The 20,574-nt window shown below is 58.8% G+C and overlaps 1 protein-coding gene across 13 annotated transcripts in view; it reads left to right on the top strand.

Moving 5' to 3' along the window:
• The window catches only part of BCOR (BCL6 corepressor), a 113,677-nt gene that overhangs the window by 62,986 nt on the left and 30,117 nt on the right, over positions 1-20,574 (top strand). For 6 of the 13 annotated variants that reach the window (XM_019823732.3, XM_011291672.4, XM_019823733.3 and 3 more), the window contains exon 1: positions 7,220-8,013. The exons of 2 other annotated variants lie outside the window; for them this stretch is intronic. The gene's annotated coding sequence lies outside the window, so the exon portion shown is untranslated. 5 more of the 13 variants (XM_045050454.1, XM_011291674.4, XM_023249533.2 and 2 more) reach the window with 5 other exon arrangements.

The raw sequence follows: 20,574 nt of genomic DNA, 5'->3' as shown, positions 1-20,574 counted from the left end.
GCTGCTGCCTCCGCGCAGCTTTCGGAGCGGCGCCCTAGGAGCCTCTCGGTGTCTGGCAGCGCCGCTCTCGGCTTGCGCGGGGACGGGGGCTGCGGGGTGGTCCCGGCCCAGCCCCCAGCGCGCAGGGGGGAGGCGGGGGCTGGAGACCCCGCGGGAGCTGCGGCGCGCCTCCCTGCCCCCTCTCCTCGCCGCCGCCGCGGCCGCTGATATGGCGGGCACGTGAAGCGCAGCTCGGCGCCTCGGCGCCAGCCAGGGAGCGGCCTGCCCCGGCGGCTCAGCTTACCCGCGGGCCCAGGAACGCGGAACCGAGCTCGGCCGGGTCCCGCAGAGCCCGCGCCCCCGCCCCGTTGCCCGCTCGCAGCGGCCCCGCACCCCTCCCCGCCCGCGCCCGGCCTTGGGGCCGCGCCAGACGGCTCGCCCGAGGGGAACTCAGGCTGACTAATGGGACGCGTGTGGGCCTTACGTGAGGCCCGGCTGTCAGCGGATGCCCGCTCGCTCGGCGCCTACGCCGCGGCCAGGCTTTTCGGGGAAGGGCGAGAGGAGGGGTTTCCCCGCTCGGCGGTTTCGGCTCCCCGGGGGACAATCCGGCCGCGGCTGGCCCCGGGCTTTAGGTCGTGCAGCCTGGGCCGGAGGGGGCGGACTCGGTGTGCGCCCAGCGCCGAGGTGCGAACCCGGGATGGGGGCGGGGGGGGGGGAGTGAGGTGGTGGGAACGTCGGAGCTCTAAGCCGGAGGTGGACACAGAGGCTCATCAACTCGGTCTGGGGCGCCCGCCTTGATGTTTGCGATCTGGAGCCAGCGGCCGGGCTGGGGGGAGTTTACCGGCCGCCCTGCGGGCCTGGAGTTCAATACCGAAACCTCCCTAAACAAATACAAAGTCTTCCGGAAACCCCTGCGTGATGTATTTGTGCGGGGGGAGGAGGAGGGTTTTATAAAACTCCCCGAGAGTCCGGTTCGGTCGAGAGTTCTCGGGTTTCTGGGGGCGCACGATGCCTTTTCCTTCCTTTACAGGGGCCTGCAAAGCCCAGCAGAGTTTCTTATTATTTCGCATTAACAACCACTTCGTGTTGACATAGTTATATGACCCTCCCAAATATAACTACCTGTTTAGTTTCAACACGCGAGCGCGATGGTGAAACGCAAACACTGGACAGTAACTAAGAGAAGAAAGCCCGGCTGCGAGCTTGAGGTTGGATGCAAGATAAATCCTCATAACGCATCCCTGGTTTTATTCAGCCTAATTACCTTAGTAATCCTGCCCCTCCCCGCACCCGCGCGCGCGCGCACACACACACACACACACACACACACACACACACACCCGAGAAAGCCTGAATCCCTGTAGTAGAGGTGCGACTTTTCCTGGGGAGCCCCAAGGATGGGTAAAGGGGTGGTTGCTGGTGTACAGGAGGTGGGTTTTAAATGTCACTTCCAAATGAAAATGCTTTCCTTCGGCCTTTTTCTTTTTTTTGATGCAGTTTTCGAAAGGAGCATTTTTGCGAGATAAGAAGTGACCGATCAAAATCGCTGAGGGGAGGTTGTAAGCGGCCGCTTTGCCCCAGCTTAGCGTTATCTTATCTTTCACACTTGCATGGCGGAAAAAAAAAATTGGCTTATCTTTATCCCCACCCCCTTCTCGCCTTAATTGCTAAAAAACACTGGTGTGTTAAACGGGGAGGAAGGAGGTCTCTGGATTGTCAGTGGAAAAGGAAGATTCAAAAATGGGGGCGCCTGGGGGGAAACAAGGGTGGCCGGATCTAGTCTTCCTCCCGGGCCTTTCTAGTACAACGTAGAGGGTCCAGTCCGGGATGGAAGGCTTCATGGCCAGATTAAAAAAAAAAAAAAAAAAATCTGGAGATGGCCTTGGATCGTGCGCCTTCCCTAGGCCTTGCTTTCTCCGCTGCGTTGACCAACCTCTCCTTCCCTTCGTGTCTCAAAGCTGCCGATGGGTCTCGGGTTGGGGCCTCTCACTCTGCCCTGGTTCCTCCTCCCCATACACATCCCCCTTTTGGGGAGGGGGATGCAAGGCTGGGACGCCTGGCCTGCTGGAAATCATTAAAATATATGCGAGTGTCTGCAAACACACACTTTTAAATCATGGCGTTTCCCCTCCACGCTGGTATATTTAAACTCCAGAGCGAGCTGGATCTCCTCCCTCTCTCTCAGTCGTTTGTCTGTGTCACCGACAGGCCGCTAATGGCCGGGCTTCCAGGCGCTGTGCATTATGCATTAGCCTCCTCCCTCCGCCGCACACAGAAGGTTCTGTCAGGCCTCGCAACACAAACCACCCTGCGCCCCCTCCCCCCCTCCCCCCCCCCCCGCACTCTCGGCCAGGGGCTGCGCGGCTGCAAACGCACTGGGGTCGAAGGGATGGGGAGGGGGGCCCTAGGAGTGAAGGCAGAGCAGAGTGGGCCAGAGGGAGAATGGGAGCGGGTGAAAAAGTGCCGTGGATTAGGCCCTGTGGAATCCCCAGCCTCGCACTGCCCCCAAGCTTTGCTCCTGGCCGACCTTCCCGAGGCAACCACCTCCCGCCACTCACCTCTGCGCCCGACTTTGCGAGGGCCTCAGAGGTTTTTGGAGAGATCAGCTCCGCATTTCCATCTGCTGGGCCGTAGTCCCCTTCTTCCCTGAGAGAGGGGCTAGTGGAGCCTTCCAGATCCCTCCAGGCCCCGAGTGGTGCCTGCGAAGGGGCTCGGGCTCAGGGTGATGCGTTTGCGCAGGGGTCCCCCGGGAGTGGAGGAGGGAGGCAGGATACAAAATGGCTGGGGTTGGAAAGCCAGCCTGCTGGTTCCGCAAGCAAGCCGTTGGTGGTTCTCCGTCCCCTTCTCCGGGGCTCCCACTCACTGCCCCCCGGCCGGGTAACATATGAGCCAAAGGCGCCTTGCTAAATAAGCAGCCAGGGTGGGACTTGGCGTCCGGGTTTATCGCCAGGAGCATCCGGCCCTCGCGGTGCTTCGAGGGCTCTTAAGCGGGGGGGGGGGGGGGGGGGGGGGGGGGGGGGGGGGGTGGAGCGCAAGACAGGGCCTCCCTGAAGCCACCCTTATTTATGTTCATCAGGCTGACACCCGTCTACCCAGCGAGCCCCTCGGTGTGAACTCCAAGAGGCAGTGGGTACTAACTTTCTGCCTGCCTCTTGGACCCTCCTCCCCCAAACGCCCAATAACCCCTCAAAGGCTGGGCTGAAAGAACAGCCCTCTTCAACCTAGCGACCTCTCAGTCTAGCAGACTTCTGCCATGGAAAGCAGCTCCCTTTAGATGTTTCTTCATAACTGAAATCCCTGGAACGGAGGATGCCCTGTGCTTGGAGGGGGCAGGCTAGTGAATCTTTTCAGTGCCACTGGGTAGCCCAGAGTTCTTTGCACAAAGCAACCGGTTAGTATGGGTGTTTGTGTGTTATTTAAAACGTTTAACATTAATAGGCCAGCTCACACCATGTAAGGTAAAAATACATCGCCCGTGACCACCAAATCCCACCTATCCCCATAACCAGTGTCATAAATGTGAGGACAGCCTCTGAAGAGTGTCATCAGGGGTCTACAGAGCTTTATGATTTAGATCCCACACGTTTGTTACAAATGAGCCGCACCCACCATGCTGGAACCCCAGGGTCCACGAAATACCAGGTAAGGACCTCACCACGGGAGGAATGGCCTTTCCCCTAGGCCTGGGCGGTGGTTGAAGGTGTGGAAGAGGCTCTGACAGGTCTTGCACAGTCAGTCTGGGCGGAAAAGGGTGGCCGGGCTCCAGGCCTGTTCCCTGAGGCTCCGGCCTGCTTGCCTGATTGCAGAGCTTGGAGAGAATGTGCAGGAGAAGAGTGCCTGAGAGCCTGAGGTCTAGGTGGGTGGGAGAGGGGTAGCCTTGCACCTCTCCTGTTTCTTTATTTCTCCACTGCCTGTGCTGCCTCCTCTCCTTTGCACTCACTCACTGGCTCTCTCCGCCTCCTCCTCTGCTTTCATTGAAATCCTCCCCTTGCTGAGTGCTGGGTATAGCGGCCTGACCCCCAGGTCAGCTCCCGGGGGACTCGTGGGAGGGCAGGGGAGGAGGGAGCCCAGAAAGGCCCTAGCTGCCCAAACGCTCCATAGGCTCCGAGGTGTCCCCAGCTCTCGGAGTCCCCTCCTGAATGGGGACTCAGGATGGGACTGCCCTTCATGAGCTTTCTTCTCCTCCTCCCTGGAACGATTCCAACTAACCGGGCCAATAGGTGTAAACTCCCTACCCCTCCCCTGCCTTAGAGCACCTCCGGAAAATCTCACATTTTAATTCCCAGTGAGTCACGAACCACCCTCCCCACACACACACTCATGCCTCTTAGGACTCCCTTAATAAGATATTTTTAAAATCCCACAGAGTTGGAAAATGTATCCCTCAGAGATGGAAACGAAACCCTTTAATCCCACCAGCCCGCACGGGGATACCATGGAGGCCCGGCTCCTTAAAACAGTGTATGTGTGTGTCTGGGGGGGGGGGGGTTGAACGCTGCAGATTACGTCAAAGGCGAATGTACTGGCCTGTTTGTCTCCAGCATCGAGGCCCCCTCAGATTTACAGCACCGCACCCCCCCCCCCCGCAATTCATTTTAACTCTAGGACTTTTAAAGTTAGACAAACAGGCCCCTTTGTCAGCAGCCCCAGGAGGCCACAGGACTCAGAGGCAGCAGGCTCCGTGTCTCACTTAGTTCCTGGATTTTCCAAAAGTTCTGGACGGTTACATGCGACTCTTAACTCCGGGAAAAGCCTGTGCCTGGGGGGAGAGTTGGGGAGGCATGGGAAGGGGAGAGAAGGTGGCCGGGCACCGTGCCAGGGTCTCGGCGGCGGCCTAACCGAGCCGGAAGGGCCTGGCACGGCTCCACACTCGCCCAGGCCAGCTCTCCTGCGCGGCCCACAGTGGCACAGCGGCCTCCTCGCCTGAAACCACGTTCAGAGAGTTTCCCCACAAATACCCAACTTCAGCCTTCCCGGTTATTTTAGACTTGTTTTGAATAAAAGGAGTCGCTTCAAAAAGAAATGTTGCTACAACACACAACCAGAGGCCTTTTCTCCAGCTGTGTCTGTAACTCGCATGCGTTCAGTCTAATAACTTTTAATGTCTGGCCCTAAAATGTCTTTATAAAAAATAGCTTTACAGCATAATAGTCCAGGTGTCTTTCTGCTTGTTACCGGAGATTAAAAAAATGTGTGGGTTAGCTTTCAGAGACATCCACCTCCAGAAAGACTGGGAAGAAAAAGGCGTGCATTCCATTATGCAGGCGCGAGTCCTGGAAGTGGCGCTGGCCCAGCAGGGCTGGGCACTGTTCTCGGGGGCACTTGCCTGCCTGTCTTTTACATCAGTTGTTATAAGCAGCTCTGGAGCATGAAGATTTAATTCTGCCCGAAGTTTCGGGTTTCAAACGGTAGAGATGTTTCACTTCTGCTTTGAAAAGGGCTCTTTTTATAACTATGTACCGAGAACTAAAACAGCACAAATAACATCGCACCTAACACCAGTCCCGCAGTCAGTATTAAGTCTAATTTGTAAAAAGGGATCTGCTAGCTAGAGCTGATTTTGGCCTTGACCTTGACTTCGTAATCAACTTGAGATGCTTTTGATTATTTTTGGCATGGAGACACTCCAGGATATTTTAAAACTTTCCGTGTGGATTTACAAGCTACCTCCATTTCGGATTGATGTTCTCATCGAGCCTGCACCATCTTGTCCTTAGGCAGAAAGAGACTTCCCCCACCCCCAGCATAAAAAGACTCTAGCGAAGGGCCCAGTAGGATCACCTTTTGCCGCGAGGTCCGGGCCCGCGGTCTGGGTGCGGCTAGGCCGGAACACCCCTCCCCCACTCCCACCCCTTCCCGCCAGCTTCACGAACTGGGGCTTCACGGCTCGCCCTAGAGGCTCTGCGCTCCGGGGAGGCCGGAACCTCGCCTCTCCGCCTCCCCCCCTCCCGCCCGCCGGCCCCCGCCCTCCCCCCCGCGGCCAGCGCCGCGCCGGGTGCGCTGGAGAAGCTCAATACGTGTCAATTGAATTGAACTGCTGCGGGCGCAGGCTGTACGCCGCCGCCGAGCACCGATCAGCACGACGTTACCGAGTGGAAATTTATGGGGCGAACGGTGTAAGCCAAAAGTTGCTCCCTGCCAAGGAAAATAAAACGCGGGAGATAATCTCCCGAGGCTGGGGTGAGGGGCCAGGACGGAGCCTCCAACCATCTGAGGTGCAGACTATGAAATGCCCGCGAACCCAGAGAAATTCTGGAGGATCTCCGCTCCCCTACCGCCCCCACCCCCGCTTCCTTGTGCCCCACTGGCTGCCCACCCCCTCGCGTATCCAAACAATTCCCACACAATTGAAACGTCCGGGGAACTCGGGTGCGGAGTTCGGGCGGAACGGCCACTGGGGCCCGGCGTGGGGTGTTCAGGTAGCTCTGGACACCAGAATGGGCAAGGGCTCCTCCCGGAGGAAAGGGCGACCCAGGGCAAGGGTGGGCGCCGACGCGCACTCGCCAGGCTCTGCTGGGTCTCGGAAGGGACGCGCGAGGTGGAGAGCGCAGCGCTGGTGGCGAGAGGAGGCAGCGGCGGCTGCCGCCGGGGTTTGACAGCTTTGGCTGCGCGGAGTGCGAGGCGCTTTATGGTAATTGCGGTCCTCCACTGGCCTTCTGGGTAGCGAGGGGAGTCTCGGAGCGCGGCTGGGAGAGCCGCCCCCGCCGCCCCCCATCCCCTCGGCTCGGGATCAACGGGCCGCCCTCGCCGCCGCCGCCCGAGCCGGTCTCTGGCTCGCCCAGGACGCGCGCCCGGGCCGGGTGTGCGCGGCCAACTCGGTCCGAGCGGGGGAGGGGAGGGCAAGGGGCGAGGGGGGGAGCCACCCAAGTGGTCCGGGATTCGGACCTAGAGAGGCGAAATGCGCCGGGGCAGGAATCGATGACCGCTGGGGAAACTCGGGCAAACCTTTCCCGGGGAATCACCCCTCCACAACCCCACCGCCGAGGCGCCGCAGCGGAGGGTGAGCGGAGGCTGGGGGAGCTCAAACTTGCGAGAGCTGGAGGCGGCGGCGGCGGGCGGGCGGCTGTCGCCCGAGCGCTGCGCCTGCGGGGGGAGGGGAGGCGGCTGCTGGGAGGGAGGGAGGGAGGAGGGCGGGCGGAGGGAGGGGGAGGAGGAAGAGGAGGGAACCAGGGAGGGGGACGCGTTGGGATCGCGGCGTGCGGCGGCAGACGGAGCCTGGGCTCCCAGCGGCAAGGTGAGGCAGAGCTACGCTCCTCGCTGAACGCGGGCCGAGCTCGGCGGCTGCGGGGGAGACGCGCCGGAGCCCAGACCGCGACCGAGAGCGGGAGCGAGGCGGGCGGCGGCGGCGGAGGGGGAGCCCGCGAGCCGCCGGGCGGGGAGCCCAAGCCGCGCTGTCGCCGCGCAGGGACGACTTGGCCAACACACTCGCACACACACACACACACACACACTCACACACACACACACACACACACTCACTCACACACACACACACACACACACATACACACACACACACCCAGCCCGAGCGGGCGCTCGCGGCGATCCGTCAACATGGCGCTGGGGCTCCTGCCCGAGCGCGGGCGGCAGCAGCGGCGGCGCGGGAGCTGCTGAGCCCGGCCGAGCCCGGCCCAGCCGCGGGAGCCCGGAGGATCGCGCGGGGCTGTCGCCACCTGCCGGAGGCTTTGAGCCCGCCCCGCCCCGCCCCCACCCGGCCCAGAGCCCACCCCTCGGCGGGGCCGACCCCGAGGGCAGCCGGCTGGCAGCAGACGGCGAGGGAGACGAGCGAGCGCGGCGCCGCGAGCGGGCTGCGGGCAGCCGGGACGGCAAACTTTGCTGCTCGCCGCGCTTCCCCGGCCCGGCTCCTTCTCCGCTCGCTAACGTCGCCACCCCACTCTCCTCCAACCCCGCACACCTCTCCCCATCCAGCCATCCGCCCCTCGCTCCTCCTCGCCGCCTCGACTCTGTTCGGGGGGAAAACTTCAAAGCGCCGAATCGCAGGCTCCCAGCTCACTCCCCGGCCGGGGATTTCAGGTCAGTGCTCGGAACACCTTTCCCCGGGGAGGCCGCGCGGGCGGCGGGCGGGCGGGCGCGCCGCGGGCTGCAGTCGGCCCCCTCCCTCGGGGCCCCCGCCCGCAGCGGGTTGCTCCTCCGACTCTCGCGTACCCCGCGGAGCTCGAAGCTTTCGCCTTGCGCTTCCCTTTGGCTGCTTGGCTCGCTTTCGTTTTTATCTCCTAGCTGTAAGTTATTAAAAATGCAGCCAGCCTAAGCGGCCCCGCGTGGGCATCGGGGAGGGAGGGGCGCGGCGGGGGGCCTGCCGCCTCCCGGGGGGCTGGGAGGAGAGCAGGGAGTTCGCCGAGTGGAAGTTTGCAGCCTGTGTGTGTCTGTGCGCGGGAGCGCGGTCGCCGCGGAGCGCCGCGAGTCGGGCGCGGGAGGGGGGGGCAGCTGGGCTGGAAGCTGGGAAGCTCGGCTCGGCGTTAGCTCGCGAGCAGGAAGGGGAGGGCGGCGGGTTCCCGTCTGCTTTCTTTTTCGACTCGGGAAAGAACTGTAAAAACCCCCAGCCGCCGCCGCCTCGCCTCGCCTCTCCAGGGGACGGTCGTTCCTCCTAGTGGAACGACGGCGTGTGCGTGCGCGAGGGTGTGTGGCGGGCGCCCCGGGCCGAGCCGAGCTCGACCTGCTGCCGCCGCCGCGCAAGTCGGGAGGGGAGTCCCGGGTTTTTTCTTGGCTTGCCCCAAAGCGCGAATCACGTGGATTTAAAAAAAAAAAAAAAGAAGAAGAAGAAGAAACTACTAGGAAATCGAGCTGTGCTAGGGGTTCCGACTCGGCCCGTCGGCCCGCCCGCCCGCCAGGTCAGACGCTTTGTTTTTAAAATGTTCTTCTGAAATTATAATCTGCGGTTCCCTCCCACCCCCACGCCCTCCCCGACGTTGCCTAGTAGGTTTTAAGTTGTGAGCCCCCCGGGGCGGGGTAGAATGTGCGGGGGCGGCGGCGGGAAGGGAGGGTGCGGGCGGTGAGGGGGGGGGGGTGAGACCTGGGCCCTCCACCCGGCTGCTGGGAGTCTGGTGGGGAAGCTGGTTGGGCGTGTGCGTGTCTGCGGCCGGAGGAAGTTGGTCCCACTCGGAGGGCGTGCGGCGCAGAGGCTGAGGGCGAAGAGGAACTTGCGCACCCGGGCGCGATCCTCGGCCGAGGTGGGGAGGGCGAGGCGGGCAAGGCGCCGCCGCGCCGCGGGGCCCGCGCTCGGAGCAGGCGGGCCGCTGCGCTGCAGAGCCTCTGCCAACTCGGGGGCTCGGGGCGGCGGCGACGTGCGCCTGCTGTTTACCAAGCAAGCCCTGGGGCGCCGTGAGCGGAGTAGGGCGGCTCAAGGCACGCGTGGTCCCGGCGGGCTTCCCGCCGCTCACACTTTCGAGTGGGCACTTCCTCGGGTCCCTGAGACGGCGGAGTCTGGCCGCGTGTAGGCCGAGGCCAGGCGAGGCTTAATTTGCTGTTAATGAATCTTTTCCAGAAAGTCCGCGATCTCCAGCTAGAGGCTGTGAGTGCCTGCGCGCGAGGGCGCGCGCCGCCGGCGTCTGAAGGGTGGGGGTTGGGGGAATTGCAGAGCGAAGGAAGGGGGAGGGTTATGTGTATTTAAAAACAAACCTTAAAAAGAAACCAGCGCGCTTCAAATAGGTATTCTCACAGCCTCTCTGTGTCTAGACCAGACAGCTCATGGTTTTAGCTGGGGTTTTTTCTTTTCTTTTTTTCTTTTTCTTTCTTTCTTTCTTTCTTTTCTTTCTTTCTTTCTTTCTTTCTTTCTTTTTTTTTTAATTTTTTTGGAGAGAAGGGGAGGGAGGGGTGGTGGTATTTGGTGCCAGGGGTAGGCTCTTGTCGAAAAAATCCTTAAAATTGGCCTGGAAGTGAAAACAGGGAGGAAATGGCCCACCCCAGAAGGTAGTGGGTGGCGAACGCAGACAGAGTTGGGTATTTCTAGCCATCTGACACTTCCTGTGGCCCTGGAAACGGACACCGCGGGCCGAAATCAATCCTTACGAGGTGTTGGATTCGGTTTTGCTAGCGAAATTGCTTGTGTGGAAGGCATTTTAATTGTCGGCCTCGGAGACTTCTGTACGTGGGCACTTGGAGAATACGTTTGCTTCTCGACCCTTCCCACTCCACCCCCGACCTGTTATCTGGTCTGGGCTTTGCAGTGTTGGTTCTCGTGTTTATTTTGGGCATGATTTCACCGCGTGGAGGAAGGGGGGGGAGGTGAGATGGCGGTGATTAATATGCCGTCCAGGTTTAATGGGAGGCTAGCCTTCAGTGTGCGGGTATCCGCCGCACTCACCCAGAACCTGGGGTAGTTAGGGGAACGCGCGGGGTTCGGGCGCCAGGCGCTTGGCGGGCAGGTCGGGGCTGGGGCTCGCACGGCCCCAGCGCTGTCCTTTGAGGCGCTGTCACCAGTAGGTGACTGAGAGTTAATTAGGAAGTGTTCTCCGGATCAATGGGCCGCACAGCTCATTAGCGATTCTCCCCAACCCTTTGCAGGGCCGGCCGGGCCTCTGCCTCCCACACAGGCCAGGGCCCCCGCGGCCCGGGCTTCGGAGAGCGCCGCTGGGAAGTGGGGAGGGACTAGCAGCGAGGGGTGGCGGAGAGGCGAGTGTGTAACTTCGCCGGGCTGCGCTTTGCGTGCAGCGCCGCGAGGCCCGCGCAGCCCGCTCTTTCTTCCTGCTCTCGGTCGCCTCGACTGTGTCTTTAACTCGCTCCTGCTCGCGTCGCTGCCTGGCTGCTCCTCCCCGCCTCCCTCGCCTATCTCTTGTTCTCTAAGCACGACGCCTGTGCTCCCCGCCCAGTTTGGGATTAGACAAGATAAAAATAGGACTGCCCAGCGCGCAGAGCTGTGACTGCCCCGGCAGCCGGGCTGGCGGGAGCGCCGGGGGCCGGGGCCAGGGCCGGCGAGAACCCGCGGTGCGCTCGGGGCGGCCCGCGCGGGTAGGCTCCCACCCCCACCCCGCAGGCGCGGTCACGCTCCTCGGGTTCTGCCCGCCGGGAACCGTGCGAGCAGGGGGACCTGGGCAGGGTCTCCGCGCTCTCGCGGGTGTTGTTGGTGTGCCTGTGATAGATCGGTCTAGACAGGCATGCAGGCTCCCTCCCGGCTGAAGGACGGGAAAGGGGGGGGGCGGGCCGCGGAGGCGGCGGCAGACTCCCGTGAGCAGCGAGTGAGCGAGCAAGCCTGCGGGCTCTGCGAGCTGGGTGGAGGGAAGGCTGTGAGGATTTCTCTTAACCCTTTAAAGGCAACGGAGTGTAATGGGGGTGTGGGGGCAAAGATCCTAGTAGAAATTCCTGGAGGCAGAGTAGCACCCCCCGGGGGGGAGAGGGGGCGGGGCGGGAGTCTGGGCCTAGGGTTTTCCTTTCTCTTCTGTGCACGCACGCTCACATCCTGGTGCATTGGACTCGATTCTTGGACGAACCAAACGTAGCTGCTGGATGATCTAATTTGACCCAGGACTTCTCAGTGGGAATGAGGTGTGAACACACATAGCGGGCACCCTCACTTAAGGAACTGAGTTTGGGAAATGCAGATATAGACCTCAGCGTTCCCAGAGAGAATTCATGCAGACATCTAGTAATAGGAAGGTCGGCCCTGAGCTGTAGTGGGGTGGGGCCTCTGACCAAGACTGCTGCAGACCTGAGACCTGAGGCTGAAATGTCAGGCCCCGTGTGTCCAGGTATGCGTTGGACACAGCATAGAGGTCCTTGGGTTGTCTGTATAAATAGACGCACCCTTAACCATGAACTTGTGGGTAGTTAGGATCAGATACGTGCAAGGAGACAGCCTCTAAACAGGAGTTGGATTGCGATGTGTACAAGATCGATCATTCATATATACACATACATGGGGTCGATATTGAACCCATCTGAGGATGTAACATAACTTTGCAGACAGTGGTCTAGTTCTTTCTAGAGGTTGAAATTGGTGGGTGGGTCACCCTGTGTATAAATGAATCATTAGTTAGCACACCTCTGCCTCCTTCCCCACCCTCTTCCTTGTAGGGTTTGTGGTCCAGGGGATCCTCTAGTTCCATTTAAACTGCAAACCCATATTGGTGTAGCCCGGGAATGGGCCACATTACTGGCAAAGCTAGAATTGTACGTAGTGGGGAGGTGTAGGAGCTAGACAGGGATGCTCAGATTAAGATGTGCGCCTGGATGACAAGTGGTGAGACAAATCAAGACACTTGGGCTCCGATGCCCACATGGAACAAGAGATACGGAAGAGATAAAGAACTGGCCGAGAGGAATGTAAACACGGGTATGCAAATACAGACACCTATAGTGATATCCTAAGAGAAAATCCCAGACTCTGTTGAGCTGGAAACTGGGGCAGAATTTCTGTCAGTGCGTTCCAGAGACAAAAGCCCATTTAAAGGTGTGAAGAGGGTCACTTGGAAACACAAAAAGCATTCATATGCACACATCCGTGCTTAGACACACAGGCTGAATGACAAAAACGCCTCACTGCCTGACTGTGGACTTTCCTGCCGGGCAGGAGCTCCGTGGGCACCCAAGTGTGGGCCGCACCACCGCCTTCCTGCACTCATTCACAGGGAAATCCGCGAGTCGTTTGGCTGGAAGGAAACTGAGGGCAAAGTGGCCTAGCTTAAGGGTGGATGGCCCTCGCTTACTACTATCACTTTGGGTTATAGTTTCTTCGCTTCTGCAGCAGGGGAGAGGGCGTGTGTTGAGCAGGTAGGAGGATTTCTAAGAGGTTTTGTGTTCTTGACCTTGAGTGGATGGAAGGTGGAGGAAAAAAGAGGAGTAGCTTTCAGCTCTGGGTCAGGAGGAATGGGTGGTGGCACTGCTCTGAAGTCCTGTCTGCTAATGTGGCTCTCAGCCTGGTGGACTGATAAAGATAGAACCGAAAGAAGTGCGAAGTTCGGCCTCCGGGAGGAATAAAGGGGAGGTAGGCTTTCATATTGGCATGCTTTAGGGTTTTTTTTTTTTTTCCCCCTCTCCTGGAGGAGACCTTGCGGGGACGGCCTGTGTAAGGGTGGATTAGCAGGCGCCTGTGTGACCCCAGACGCGCACGTAAACTAGGCTAGGGTTTGGTTTGCCCGCGGCGTCGATTTGCCGCGGTCCCTCTTTGTCTGAGCCCAGCCGGGAATTCCAGCTTTTATTGGGAAGACCGCACTCGGGTGGAGCCCGCGCCGGGTCGGGCGGGGCAGGGCTGGGCCGCGGGCTGGGCGGGAGGCTTGCAGGCCGCAGTGCCTCCCGAACTCCAGGACGGCCTTCTGGAGCGCCCGGCAGCCCTGACAATGCCACCTAGGCGGTTTTCCTCGAGGGCGCGGGGCGCGGCGAGGCGGGATGGGGGACCTCGAGGGTCCACTTCGGCCGGCGAGCCCCACCCCTTCCCCACTGGCCCCACCCCTCCCCCGCCCGCCCGGGGCCGAAAGGAACTCTGAAGGCCCTTTGTTAGGCCCCAGGGTCACACCCGTGCCCTGGGGGCCGCAGAGGGGCGGGAGAGTGGTGCTCTCGGCGAGAAAGGACCTTATCCTTGCTTGGAGGCCTCGGCCGCCCGCTCACACGGTTCGGGGAGGGGAGGCCGAGGCCGGCCACGGCCCGCCCCAGCTGCTTTGCCAGTGTGTACGGCCCGCGGGATTCCGTCTGTTTGCAAAAGCTGGTTGCGCTGCTGGGGCCTAGGTGGCGGCGGCGCCGTTGAGAGGCTGCCGGGGCAGGAGTAGATGGCCTCCGATGGTAGCCAAGCCGCTTGCGTCTGGAGCACTTGGCCCGAGACTTCCCCCGACCACCAGCCCGGCCCGACGGCTTTTGCTGGTTGTCTACAACGTGTTCCTCCGGAAGGGGTATCTGACTTTGTGTTGGATGGGGATTAATGAACGATGCTTTTCCGCGATATTTCTGTAGAAGGCCCCCTTTCCCAGCACAAGCTCGTCTGTGCCGGTCTCCAGCCGAGGGTCTCGGAAATGGGGGTCCCTCACTTGGTTATTTTTTTAGAGCCATGTGTCCCCAAGCCAACCATTGCCCCTCCGCACCCACGGGCTCGGCTCCCTGTGATTAGACTAGCGGGGAAGTCCGCTAGAAGATCCTGACAGCATAAAATATAATTTGTGATCTAAAAGACAGTTTCCAGTATAATCTCATTATGCACCACAGACTCCCGGTGTTATTTTGTGGAAGGCGGACAATGATCAATTTACATTGACCCGGGGCTGGGCGAGCTTTTAGATGGTAATTGCCATATTGATTTGCATGCAAAAAGGAGACCTGCTAAAATTAAAGACCGGAAGCTAAATTAAACTAAATTTATTGTCTAGGTGCAAACCAGAGAAACTACTGGGGGGAGGGGGTGAGTCAGGTTGGGGTGCCGGGAGGGAGCAGGTGAAAGTGGCAAAGAGCTCCCAGAGGTCACAGATTTGGGAGCGATCTTTGCCCTTACGATTTCATAATGTGAGGAGGGGGACTTGTTTAGGGTATGGGGACCCAGCGGGGAAAAGTTATAAACAGGCACCATTGCATTGAAGGCACTGGGGTCTTTTAATGCCAACAGTAAATGACAAGGGGAGGAGAGGTTTATAGGGTTATGGGGGGGGGTCTTCCTGCACCATTTCCGGCAAGCCCCCATTTCTATTGTTCTACCCGAGCGCTGGCTCTCGTGCCAGGGACACCCAAAACTCTTGCCACTGGAGAGTTTAAAAAAAAAAAAACAACAACAACAAACCCACAGGCCTGCCCGCCCCACTCCCTCCCCTCCCCTCCCCCCTGCAGAAGTTCTTTCCGAGAGCGCGCGGGTGTGGGGCGCACTGCACGCGCAGCGGCCAGGCCCGGACCGTTGGAGGCTGCGGGAGTTCCTCCCCGGTCGCAGCGGTCGCAGTAGTCCCAGGCTCTACCGGATGCCGATCGCTTCGGGAAGCCGCCCGCTCCAGGTGGCTCTAGGTGTGGGGGGGAGGCGTCGGCCCGGGCCACTGCCTCGTGGTGCGGGGGCGGGGGTTGGACGGACCTGCACCGAGTTAGGGGGCCGGGACAGGGAGGAGGCTGGAAACCCTGTCCCAATCGCCAACGCCGAAAAGTTTAAAAGAGAGAGAGAGAGAGAGAGAGAGAGAGAGAGAGAAGAGAGAGAGAGAAAAAGAGAAAGCCACTGGCAGGGAGCCAGGGGCCGGCGGGCGGCGGGGGCGTGTTCGGCTGGCTAGCGGGGTGAGGACCCGGCGCCGCCATTGCCTCGATCCCTCCCGCTGCCGAGGCCCTTGCCCGCCCAGTCGCCCCTGGAGCCATTTCGCACATCCGGAGCCTCGGCCTCTTGGAGGAGAAACCGGTCCGGGGTCGGGAAGCCCGCAGGGGCAGCCGGCTGTCCGGTGCCCCTGTCCTTCCCCGGTCGCCCCGAAGCGGAGCAGGAGATGGCCCTCGGCCTTAGAGGCTGTGGAGCCTGTGTCGTCGGGTGTGGGGAGTTCCCGGAGCATCTGAAAGCCTGGAGCAGATCTGGAAATTGGGGAAGGGGTGGGGTGGGGATGTTAGGCTCCCACCCCCGCTTCTGGGATGAGAAGTTGGGAAAATGAAAGATCAACCAGTCCCCAGCTTGTCGGCGGGCTTGGGCTTTTTGTGGGGACCCGCCCCCCCCCCCGGGGGGCGGGGGGGGGGGGAGTCCAGTAGGGCTCCGCCTCTTGCAAGCCACTTCCCTTTTAATTTCCTCCCCCATCCCACTTTGGTCCCTGAGGTTTTACCTTAAAAACCCTGGGAAAGGTAGGTGTAGGCACTGTTTCCAAAGGGCTCTTGCTCTATCTAGATAATGTGATTTATTGCTTTCTGTGGCAACTATGGTGGCGGGCCCAGTTCTAGTACCAGGAGTCAGCGCTTTTTTTGCAGAGATCTGGGAGGAGCGACCCCCCCTACCCCCTGCCTATTCTGGGCTCCTCCAGTGTAGGGAGGTGTGGGGGGAGTCGGGAAATTGGGAAAGACTTCAACTGGGCCAAGAGATTCCTGGGTGTAGGAGAAACTGGGTTCCAGTCTCCTTGTGGCCTGAGTGGCAAAGGTGTTTAAACGCTTTCCCCCTGTACTCCTCTCCGCAACTCCAGGACTGAGTTTGACCGTGGCCCATTTTTACTAGCTGTGTGACCTTGGGGGCAAGTTATTTATGGCCTCTGAGCCTCAGTAAGTTTCTTCATTTGTAAGACTGGGAATAATTATCCACCTTTAGGATCAAAGAAGACTGCCTGGCACATAGTAGGCCCCGAGGATTAGGGATTGCTTTGAATGACTGGTCTTGTTCCTATAGGCTGCTACTCTTTTCCCTGCTGCCCCAGCGCGCCCCAGAGACCTGCTCAAGCCAGTGTCCAGGGACCAAGGATGCAGGTTTAAATTCCCCTCCCAAGGATATTCCTCTGGCCTGCCCCCCCCCCCCCCGTGGGTTCCTCTTTTGTTGCAGTTCTTTGCCCCTAAGTGGGATCACTATGTGGTTAGGAATTGATTCCAGAACCCGGTATCTAGGTGCTCTTTGGCAAGCCTTCCCGTCCTGCTCTTTCACAGGAGAGAGAACAGCCAGCCAGTGGCTGGAGGGGAGAGACCTGGTTGGAAGAGGTGAGGGGGTGGCCTGCTGCAGAGGCCAGAGGTGCTGTGGTTTGTTTGATAGGGATTAAGTCCGGATGTTACGAGGTCTCAGTGTGGTTTTCAATAAAGTCTGCCAGGGATTGCTTCTTTTTTTTTTTTTTTTTTTTTTATATCGATATGTATTTTAAAAAATTACCAGCATGAGAAGAAAACCAGACCTGTATGGATCCAGGCCGTAGTAAGCTACTGTGATCAGGTTTCCTACTCGACTCCCAGAGGGGAAGTCAGCGTTTGATTGAAGCTACACTTGGTTCTTGACTCTCAGGGGATGCTTGCTCTGAAACAGGAGCCCTCCCTTTCTCTCCTCCTCCCCCCCCCCCCTCCTCCCTCTTTTTCCCTTCTTCCCCTAAAAGCCTTTGTGCTGAAAGAGCTTCAGTAGGCACGAATCCCTGGTCCCTCTCTAAAGAATGCCTTCCAGCCTTTGCTGACATTGTTTTGTGAACAGTGGGTTTTACCAGGCCAGCAGTTTCCCCCCCGCATCTCAGCTCACTATTTTCGAGGTAGAGTGTGGCCAGGGTGCGCGTCACAGCCATGATTTCCACACTGGAAATGCCCCCCAGAAGGGGTGAAGGTGGGGAGAGCGGGGACAGGGGGTTGCTGTTGAGAGTGTTTGTTTTCTCCCGCAGCAGGGGCAGAGGGGCGAGTCAGAGGGTAGGGACGGTCCAGCTTTGGGTCTGATTTAAAACTTGGTCTAATTGGAGAAGCTCTTAGGCACTTAACAGTTCTGTACAAATGCAAACTTGAAATAGCTCTAGGCCTGCGTCATTTAGGACAGAATAAATGAAGTACAGAAATGTCCAAACTATGTAAATCCTGGAGTTGTCTGCCCTCCCATAAACACATGACAAGTGCCAAGGCATTTCCAGTCAAAACACCCGTGGAACCAGCAGCCTCCATCCTTTGTATTTATTATTTTATTAACAGCATTTTACACAGCATTTAACAAGCACGGCCTGCCTGCTTTGCACCAAGGCTGAGAGCCGACCAAAGGGTGGAAAGCGGATGGATGGTGGGGGGGGGGGGGGGGAGGAGTGGTCTCTAAGAGAGACGTCCAGCTGGAGAAATCTCTTCAGATGGGTAAGGGAAAGTGGCTTTGGGGGGTTGTTTCCACTGGCCTGAAAGGGAAGACAACAAAAGTAATGCTGTGCAGGGGAAACCCCCCCCCTCCCCTTCTCAGGAGGAAAGTTGCGCAGATGTAGCTATGTCTGGTCTCTGCTTGGATTCCAGAAGGTGAAACAGTATCATTTCATGATACTCTGCCCATCAGTTACTGGTGATTTTCAAAGAATAAGTATTTGTCTGGTATCGTTAGTCTATATCCTGGTGGAAAGTTTATAACGAAAAGTAATGCCTTTCTTAAGTCATAAAATGAGCCTTGTATGATTATTTAATTAAAATCTATTTAAGGACCGATTAGGCGTGTAATTTGCGCTAATAATGACGATTATGGAAATGTTCGACTTAACCAAAAATCATAAAGGAGACATTTTGATCAGTGGGGCGGCCAGTAAGTATTCAGGGAGTTGGACAATTTTCGAAGCACGGGAGGCAGTGGGGCCGCGCGGGCCGCGGGAAGTGCAGAGCAGAGGCCCGGAGAGCTCGCAGGCCTCCCTGCCCCGACCCCAAGCCCGGCCCGGGGGGCAGGCCAGCCCACGCTTTGCTGAGCACAGAAACGACCCTGGGAGCCTGAACAACCTTTATTCCCAGCTGAGGAAGTGGGGGAGGGGCGCCTCCCCAAGCCACCGGGAGGGAGGAGAAAACTCTGGGAGAGGGCTGATAAACCACACAGAAATCCCTGCGAAATGGCTGTGCTCTTTTTGCTTTCACAATCAGCGGCGACAAACGCACGCTGCCTTGGCCAGCCTTGGCTGGAGCCTGGCGGGGTGGGGGAAGAGGGGGGTCCCCTTGTTCCGGAGAAACCTGCCAGCTGCTGGGCTTGGTGCGAAGGCAGCGGAGGCAGACACAATGCTGCTGTTGTTGGTTTGATCTCTAACTGTGGATTGTTAGTCTGGCTTTAACTATGTGGTAAGGGGGGAATGTGAAGGCTGTTTACAGCGAGTGCAAATAATGTGACAGCTGTTGGTGCACGAGCAGCGCTGCGCCTCCTCGGCACTTACACAAAGCGTGCACTATGCAGGCCCGCGGAGAGCCGCAGAGGTGGCCGCCGCTCTCCGGCCGGGAGCGTCCCCGGGTGCGAGCGAGACTCAGCAGCACCGTGCGCTGCCCCCCCTCCCCGCCACGGGTCCCCGACACACACCTTTGGGGCTCCCGGAATTGGGATGGAGGTGCGGGATGTGTGTGTGTGTGTTGTGATTTAGGGAGCTTGTCACGCAGAGAAGGCCCACAGGGTCCTGAGTGTCACCCAGTCGGGAGGGGTTTGGCCAGGATCCGTGGACCTGGGTCCTCCTCAGGTGCTTTTGCAGGCAGGGTTTTCAAGATGTGGGAAAGGAACTTTGAACCCTTAAGCAAGCTTGTTGGAAACAATGTATTCACAACTGAAGGCTTTCTGGAAGTTGCAGAGGCTCTGATGGTCCTTGTTCTTGCTCTGAAATGGCTCCGGTACTCAGACAAGTTGGAGAGACAGGCATGTAGGTTCAGGACCCAAAAGGGGGGGGGTGGATTGGGGGGCAGGGGTACGGTTTGGCTTTTGATCGCCCACACCCCTTAGCCTTCCCATTTTCTTTTTGTTTTTTAATTTTTTTAATGTTTATTTTTGAGAGAGAGAGAGAAAACAGAGTGCGGGTGGGAGAGGGGGAGAGAGAGAGGGAGACCCAGAATCTGAAACAGGCTCCAGGCTCCAAGCTGTCAGCACAGAGCTGGGCGCGGGGCTCGAGCCCACGGACCCGTGAGATCATGACCTCAGCCGAAGTCGGTCCCTTAACCTACTGAGCTACCCAGACATCCTAGCCTTCCCGTTTTCAAGAGCACGTTCGCCTTCAGCTGCAGGACGCAACCGTGCGGGTCCTGAGGTGTGCCCACAGCGCCGCCCACTCTGTGACTTAATCAACTAGATGTCTACCAGCCACAGGCCTTCTCTGAGTTCCTGGTCGCTGGCCAGACACTGCGGGGAGGCGGGGAGGCGCCGGGGTGGACGGGAGAGCAGTTGGTGGCAGCAGTCATCGCCTTGGCCACTCCTGGAGATGCATGGCTGGCCCAAGCAGGCGGGTTCAGGATGGCCAGAAAGGTGGGCCTGCCTCTGGGCAGTCCTGGGGCAAACTGGGTGTCAGAATCGCTCCCCTCCCCATCCCAAGGTTGGAGCCTTCACAGCCCTGGCCTCTAGGGTTTGGAGGATCATCCAGAGCTGATTTAATTCCATATCTTGTCCTTCTCTGTGACTTTGGTCCCTGAGAGTACAGCCTCCAGGATATCTGCAAATTGAGTTCATTGCCCCCAGCCCCCCAGGGCTACCCTCTCCGAGTTTCAACGTGGACTTCTCTATCCAGTTGGGTTCCCCAGTGGGGAGCTGGGAGATGCTTCTGGAGTGATACATGAACTTCGGTGCCAGTTCTATAAATTGGTCTCTTTTTATGACGTGTGCCATTTTCTGTAGGAATGTTGCTTGCAAAACGAGTTTCGCCTTGGAGGAAAGGCGGAAAGATAAACAAGCCTGTAACGCCAAAACACTGGCAGTCTTTCCCTCCTTCCAGCTCTCTTAAAGCAGCCGGGCTGTATTTCCAGGATTAGACTCGTGCTTGTGAAGAGGGACTCTGGTTGGCTTTTTTTTTTTTTTTTCCCCAAGCAAATGCAAATTAGAGAAAAATAATTTTCTTTCAACGATATGCAATGTATTAGTCACTTGTTATCGTGCTCGGAGGCAGGCCTCATTTGCGCGTCTGCCAGCTCGCTCACATCTGCTCGGTGCTGTTCGGGGCATTTTAACCTTGGCGGTGTCGTGTCTAGTCCCACGGATCAAGGAGGAGTAATTAAGCTCTGAACAGCTACAAAAATTCATGGGCCCCCATCTCCACCGTAGTTGTTCCACAGCTTTGTTTGGGGTGTTCCGAG

This window comes from Felis catus, chromosome X (assembly GCF_018350175.1).
Source record: "Felis catus isolate Fca126 chromosome X, F.catus_Fca126_mat1.0, whole genome shotgun sequence".
Taxonomy (NCBI): domain Eukaryota; kingdom Metazoa; phylum Chordata; class Mammalia; order Carnivora; family Felidae; genus Felis; species Felis catus.
The sequence above is the reverse complement of the archived record's forward strand: the minus strand, read 5'-3'. Positions and strand labels throughout refer to the sequence as shown.